General features: G+C 41.3%; 1 protein-coding gene across 2 annotated transcripts in view; it reads left to right on the top strand.

Annotated features, from left to right (window-relative positions):
• The window catches only part of LOC135091130 (venom allergen 5-like), an 88,853-nt gene that overhangs the window by 62,579 nt on the left and 18,774 nt on the right, over window positions 1–7,500 (top strand). The gene's annotated exons all lie outside the window — the stretch shown is intronic.

Below are 7,500 nucleotides of genomic sequence, written 5' to 3'. Positions count from 1 at the left end.
TTTATTGTATTTTAAAGTGGAACCAACTAAATATCCAAGTAACGTAAATTAAAGACAATGGATTAAACCCATTTCACTGCAAAAGACAAAAATAAGTAATTGTTAAGTATAAAGTGGTTCAGGCAGACTAAAGCAACATTGAGGCCAGTAAAGTAACAAAGCAATAAAAGTGTAAAGTGATCCAGCAGACTGTAGGTGGGTTGCGGTAGCTAGGTAGTGAAGGTGTAGAGTTATCTTCCTGTAGGGCGGGAGGCCGTGGCGGGACACTCAGGGACGACACGCTCACCTCCTCACTCCAAGCTCCCCGCTCCCTCCTCTGTCCTACCCTGAGCCCTTAGCACCAATTATCAGGATGTGTGGAGGGTTTAGGTCTTCATGGGTCCCTTAATCTTACCCTGATCTTCCGTTTGTCAGGGATTGTAGGGGTTTAATGCATCAGGGTCTTCAGTCTTCCCTTCAGTTCATCATTTCAGGGTCCAGTGGTCAGGGTATATAGTTTATAGAGAGTTTACTGATCAGGGTTCTTAATTTTCAGGGTCTTTCATTCTTCCTGATCATCTACTATTTGTCAGGGTTTGTAAAGTATCAGCAGGGTCTGGTTTTGCATTTGTCTTACCCCTGATCTACTGTTTGTTAGGGTTTGTAAGGACGCTCAACACTTCAGGGTCTTTTGCTTTCAACGTTTTTATTTTTCCATTAGTCTTTAATTGTTAGGATTTGCAGACATAACACATAAGAGTTTTCAATTGCCCCGTGGTCTTAAGTCCTTCCACTAGCAACTGTCAGGCTTTTTTGCAGACTTACTAACATCAGGACCCTTAGCTTTCCCTCAGTCTTGTTCCTGATCTGCTCCTTCTACTTTGAGATTGTAGGGAATTTACATATCAGGGGAATTCTGAATGAGTGAAAACGGAACACAAAGGGAATGTTTAATTTGTACTCTGTCGAATTCACATGTGCAAAGCTGTCCATGCTCTGGTTTACAAGATATTAACTGATCACAGACCGCACTCTCAAGCAGGCCAGCGTCTTGCTCGACATATTTCAACAAGTTCCAGACACCACACTGCTCTTCAAGGGTGTTGTTATGAGAGAGAGAGAGAGAGAGAGAGAGAGAGAGAGAGAGAGAGAGAGAGAGAGAGAGATTCCAGTGGTAGTTTAACAAGGATTCTGCATCATCGATAGGAAAACACATAGATTAACAGACCGTTTCAAAATATGAGCTAGACGACTTTTGAATGAGAGCAAATACAGAAGACAAAGAGAAGAAATTAGGAAAGCTTCTCTTCTTACCACCACGACTAAACAAATACACTAACTACCAGAATTTACGAGACCACAGTAGACTGAAGCAAGCCTCAAAACACTAGAGAAGCCAAGATGACGCCCCGCTTCTAACAACGGTTACTCAAAGCATACCATCTACTGCAAGCCCCCACAGACCACAAAGCTCACCAAAACAAACCCAAAATCACGAGAAACAAGCCAAGATAACATAGAGCTTCCAGCCAGCACTCTTCAGACAGTAGAAGCGAAAGAAATCTACGGGACTCGAACTTAAGTCTTTAGGAGCGCGGGACCCGAGAGAGCGCTGGGCTGGGCCGGCCGACAGACTAGAAAAGGAGTGATTTTACTGGATCAAGGTCTCGCTGGCTCAGAACAGTAACAGAGAGCCGAGTAGAGGGTGAGAGAAAAAAAAAAAAAAAAAACACAGCTACATTGAATGGAGAAATGTTGGGTGAAGTTATGAGTGAGAATTACAATGAATGGTGATTATTATTATTATTATTATTATTATTATTATTATTATTATTATTATTACTATTATTATTATTATTATTGTTCGATGACTGATGTGACTAGTAATTACTGATGCATATTATTAGAAAGTTTGGCCTGGCTTGGTTTTGGCCTGATGGATGACTGAGTGGTGGAGTGATGGGTGAATAAAGCCATGGGGGTTAACGAGTGATGGGAGGAAGGAAGGGAAAAATTATGGGAAAGAGGGAGTGATTGTTGTTGTTGTTATTTTTGTTATTGTATTTTTGTTGTTGTTGATGTTGTTGTTCTGTGTTCATTTTCATTGTTTTCATCACTTTCACTATCACTTTCATTATCACCATCATCATTAGAAAAAAAATGGAGTTTCTACGTAGCTATCACCATCACTATCACCATCACCACCATCACCACCATCACCACCATCACCACCTTCACTTTTATCTCATTCACTTTCGTCCATTCCATCATCACCACCACCATCACCATCATCATCACCTATACAGTTATCTCATACCTATCTATTTCACCACCACCACCACTACCACCACCATCATCATCATCATCATCATCAATAGCTTTCCTGCTCGAATCATTATTTCCCTTGCAAGGCTACCCCGTCACACCGCTTGTCCTCTTAACCCAAATATGTAACCCACGTCTTGTCCTTCCTCCCAATCAGGTCTCCCAGCCTCCTCCTCCTCCTCCTCCTCCTCCTCCTAGTGCTCCTCTTTCTCCTCCTCTTCTCCTTTCTCCCTTTCTCTCTCTCTCTCTTTCACCTTTTTATCTTTCATGTTTCTACCAGCATTCCGTATCTTTCCTCCCTCTTCTTCTTCTTCCTCTTCCTCCTCCTCCTCCTCCTCCTCTTCCTATGTGTCTAATTTTAGCTCTTGAAGGTCAGGATGTGGAGTAAAATATATTAAACTGTAGGAGACTAGGAAGAGGAGGAGACGAAAGGGACCTCCTGCTCCTCCTCCTCCTCCTCCTCCTCCTCCTCCTCCTCCCTGTGTCACCTTCCTGTCGCTTTTGGGAGAATGAATCAGGTTTACACACACACACACACACACACACACACACACACACACACACACACACACACACACACACACACACACACACACACAGGGGACTTTGATGTGCGTAATGTGTTTATGTACGTTTATGTATGTTTATAAATATTCTTGTTGTACATTGTTTGCTTTCCTCAGACGGACTGGTAATGAAAACGTCTGTGTGTGTGTGTGTGTGTGTGTGTGTGTGTGTGTGTGTGTGTGTGTGTGCGCGCGCTGAGTTGGTAACACTGCTTTACTATGTCAAGGTAAATTGTATTATTGCCAAATCAGTGTGTGTGTGTGTGTGTGTGTGTGTGTGTGTGTGTGTGTGTGTGTGTAACGCTCACCTTCTATCCTTTAGTGCGTCTTGCATTTATTTTATATTTTTTTACTTGATTTCTCCTTTATCATTCATATTTATGACTAGAATATTAATAATAATAGTAATAATAATAATAATAGTAGTAGTAGTAGTAGTAGTAGTAGTAGTAGTAGTAGTAGCAGTAGGTGTTCATGTAGGTATCACCTTGCTACAATTACTACTACTACTACTACTACTACTACTACTACTACTACTACTTGTGATGGTGGTAGTTGGTAACTGTGACTAAGGTATCCCGTGGCCTTAACTTGGCAACATTGCGCACCTGATACTAACTAGATCTTTTTGTTTACTTTCTCTCTCTCTCTCTCTCTCTCTCTCTCTCTCTCTCTCTCTCTCTCTCTCTCTCTCTCTCTCTCTCTCTCTCTCTCTCTCTCTCTCTCTCTCTCTTTTTCTCTGACATTGAACGAAAAAATATGAAAAAAAAGAAAACTATAAAAATAAGGAAGAAAAACACAAAAGAAAAACATGATAAATAGTATGTGAAAAGAATGAAAAATAAATAAAACTGAAAGAAAACGGAATCCTTGAAAATAAATAACAAAGAAGACAAAGAAAACAAAGATAAGAGAGAGAGAGAGAGAGAGAGAGAGAGAGAGAGAGAGAGAGAGAGAGAGAGAGGTGGAATGAAAAAGAAACAGTGATGGAGGTCGTTGGGTAGAAGAGGAGGAGGAGGAGGAGGAGGAGGAGGAGGAGGAGGAGGAGGAGGAAGAAGAGGAGGAGGAAAAGTAAACTAACAGGTTCGCTCTTTATTATTATTATTATTATTATTATTATTATTATTATTATCATTATTATTATCATCATCATCATCATCATCATCACTACAACTACTACTACTACTACTACTACTACTACTATTACTACCACAACCACAACTACAACTACCACCACCAGTCATTCGTCACCCCATTCACTGCATAACACCTATCACCCTCCCCCTCTCCCTCAACTGGCTCTATGGTTCAGAGCTTGCCTTCTACCCTGGGTTCGAATCCCGCCTCGGCAAGCTGGTGGGGTGAGTGTGTTTGGTCACGGCTGTTTTTCTGCGTCAGGGCGCCGCAGGGGGCACGGAAACCACTATCATTGTGTGATGAATTAGGCATGCTGGGAGAGAGAGGGAGAGGGAGAAGGAGAAGGAAAGAAGAGGTTAAGAGAAGCAGGAAGGAAGACAGGCATGGTAAGAGAGGGAGAGAGGAGGAGGAGGAGGAAGAAGGGAGATAAAGTTGGTAGAGGGAGAGGAAGGGCCTGAGGGAAGAGGATAGGGAGGTAAGGGTTTAGAGGAGAATGAAGAGAGAGAGAGAGAGAGAGAGAGAGAGAGAGAGAGAGAGAGAGAGAGAGAGAGAGAGAGAGAGAGAGAGAGAGAGAGAGGTGGGAAGATGGGCATGATGAGAGAGGGAGGGAGGGAGAGTAAAGAGAGGAGGAGGAGGAGGAGGTTGAGGAGAGGAGAGGAGAGGAAGTGAAGAAAGGAAAGAGAATAAGAGATCGTAGGGAGAGAGAAGGAGGAGGAGGAGGAGGAGGAGGAAGGAATCTTAAATGTTTTTCTCCAGTTTTTACTTCCTTTCTTACGTAAAACCCCGTAGATAAATACACTAACACAGACTCAGGTGGCGTGTGTGTGTGTGTGTGTGTGTGTGTGTGTGTGTGTGTGTGTGTGTGGGGAGAGTTACCTGCGTTAGATGACCGCCCGGGGACAGACCCATTTCCACCCTTCACTTCATTCCGTATCCCTTTCCCATGTCACCTTTTTAGGCCGGCCACCTTGAGAACGCCTCCCGCACCTGCTACCTAGGATGCCTCCCCCAGGACACGTTCATTCCTCACCCCGCACTGCCTGGCTAACTGGGGACCTCCTCGTCTGTGTGTCTTGGCTGATAAGAGCATAAGAATACAAGAAAACAAGGCTTGGTGTAAGACGCCATCAGGCCTACACGTGGCAGTCCCTGAATCAGACATGACCCGTCCTCTTTACCTGTCTCTTGGTTGATCAGAGCATAAAAACGTAAAAAAAAAACAAGAGCTGATGTAGGAAGCCATCAGACCTACACGTGGCAGTTCCTATTGTGAGATATGCCTATTTATTTCCACCTATCATACTCATCCATAAATTTCTCTAATCTTCTTTTAACGCTCTTTAATAACTCAGCACTAACAGCCTGATTGCTGAGTCTATTTCATTAACCTATCACTATTTGAGAACTAATTCCTTCCTATCTCTTCTTTTACAATCTAACTTTGTCAAACTTAAACCCATTATTTCTCGTCCTGCCCTGATTACTGATCCTGAGGATTTTACTTATGCCTTCCTCAGCTTCTACCTTGATAATAGACGGAAGGAGACAGGAGGAGACGGGAGAAGATGGCTGTTAATCTCCAACTGACAGAAACTATTAGCAGTAGTCATGCCCCGAAGAAGTGGAGTGGTCTTACTTCTATTATTTTTATTGTTTTCTGCATCTTCATTGAATCTCATGTTCCCTCATCCGGTCACTGGCTGATAAAACCTGGGGACTGATGTGTTCCTTCCTAACCCGAGTACTTCAATTTGTTGTTGGAAGGAAAAATTATTGTCTCTTATTCTTCAGAGTTCTGGTCTGTTCAAACATGACGCTGATGTATTCTTGACTCGAAAAGTTTGGTTGAAGGAAGTTTGCTAAGTCTCAAATTCTTAAACATTCTGTTCTGTGGCAGTGTGGAATATCTGTTAAGCCTTTTCTGGAATCATAAAAACACACAAAAACCCTGAAAATAGAATAATACAGGTAAGACAAGGAAACTGATGATAGAAGAATTAGAATATTTGTTAAACTTTCACTAGAATCTTGAAAACTCCCTTGAAGACTCGGGTAACTTTCATTAGAACATGTTAAAAGTAAACGAGATGATATACAGAAGCGTTTGGGAACAGAAAAGAAGAAAATTAATGACTAAATTATCAGTAGAATCATGAAAAACACCCTTGAAAACCCAGATAATCTCCACTACAGCGTGTTAAACTGTAAAGTCAAACACTGAAGCATTTTTTGAGTGTACGAAGGCAAGAGAAGTAGAAGTGAGCATGATATGTTACTATACTTTTGTCCTCGACTGTACAAAAGCAACACGTGCATAGAAAATGGCACCCAAGTGAACACATCTTATCAGGTAAACTTGCAAATTTGCTCTGATTACAAATACCCGACTTCTTGTTTTCTCTCTCGCCTCTCTCGTCTCTCTCTCTCTCTCTCTCTCTCTCTCTCTGGGGGCGCCCGGGGGACACCTGTCATGACCCTGCCTTGCTAAACAGGAAACTGGTTCGCAAATTATTGCTTTTTATACGCGGATGTGCTTGTGAGAGAGAGAGAGAGAGAGAGAGAGAGAGAGAGAGAGAGAGAGAGAGAGAGAGAGTGAAAGTTTCGAATGTTTCACTCACAACATAAACCTCAAAAAATTATTCCTTCAATTATAATTTTTGATATTTTTTTTTTGTTTTAGTTTTGCGACGTTTATGGATGGCCAGGGATAATTATGGGTCAAATTTTCAATGGGGTGAGTAATTATGAATAAAAATCTGGGTGAAAAATGAGCGAGAGAATAACTGAGGTAAGAAGGAATAAGGAAAAATAAAGAACAATTCAAAGTTTTCAAAGGTGCACATCATCCCGAGTCCAAATTTTTCAAAGAGACGAAGATTTCTGGGTAAAAATTTCCAAGTTGAATAAATCTAACCAAAATAATTATGTAATGGGTAAAAAAAAAAGTCAAAGGATTAAATTTATAAGTCGAATTTCCCAGTGGACGGAGTATCAGCGAGTGGAAGTTTGTGGGTTAACAATTTAGCAGGGAGGCGGTGAGGCGTCGCGGGGAGAGAGTGAGTGGAGTGGACGGGCCTGGTTTGGTTATCAGGTCATTAATTGCAGCCAGCGACGCCCAAATGTCAGGTTCACGTGCAGTAATTAAGACCACTTCTATAATTAACCTCTTACCTTGCATAATGATTACCAACATTTTGGATTTTCGTGTTCCTTTGATTTTTATTCTTCCTTTATACTTTGGTGCTATTTTTTATTCTATTTTTTTATTTATATATTTGGTTTGTGGAAGGAAAGAATGTGCGTGTTCCAATAATGCAAGTTTTTGAGGCACTTTTTCGTAATGCAGTCTTTACTAATTCTGTAAACTGCAAGAGAACAGAATCGTTCTTTCATTATTTTTAAGAGTTCTTTTTTTTCGCATTACAATCTTTTTTCTTTATTTCGTAACCTGGAAAAGAAGAAATAAAAAAAAAACTCCACTTTTTTTTCATAA

Source organism: Scylla paramamosain, chromosome 36 (assembly GCF_035594125.1).
Source record: "Scylla paramamosain isolate STU-SP2022 chromosome 36, ASM3559412v1, whole genome shotgun sequence".
Classification (NCBI taxonomy): domain Eukaryota; kingdom Metazoa; phylum Arthropoda; class Malacostraca; order Decapoda; family Portunidae; genus Scylla; species Scylla paramamosain.
This window is presented reverse-complemented; position numbering and strand designations above follow the sequence as displayed.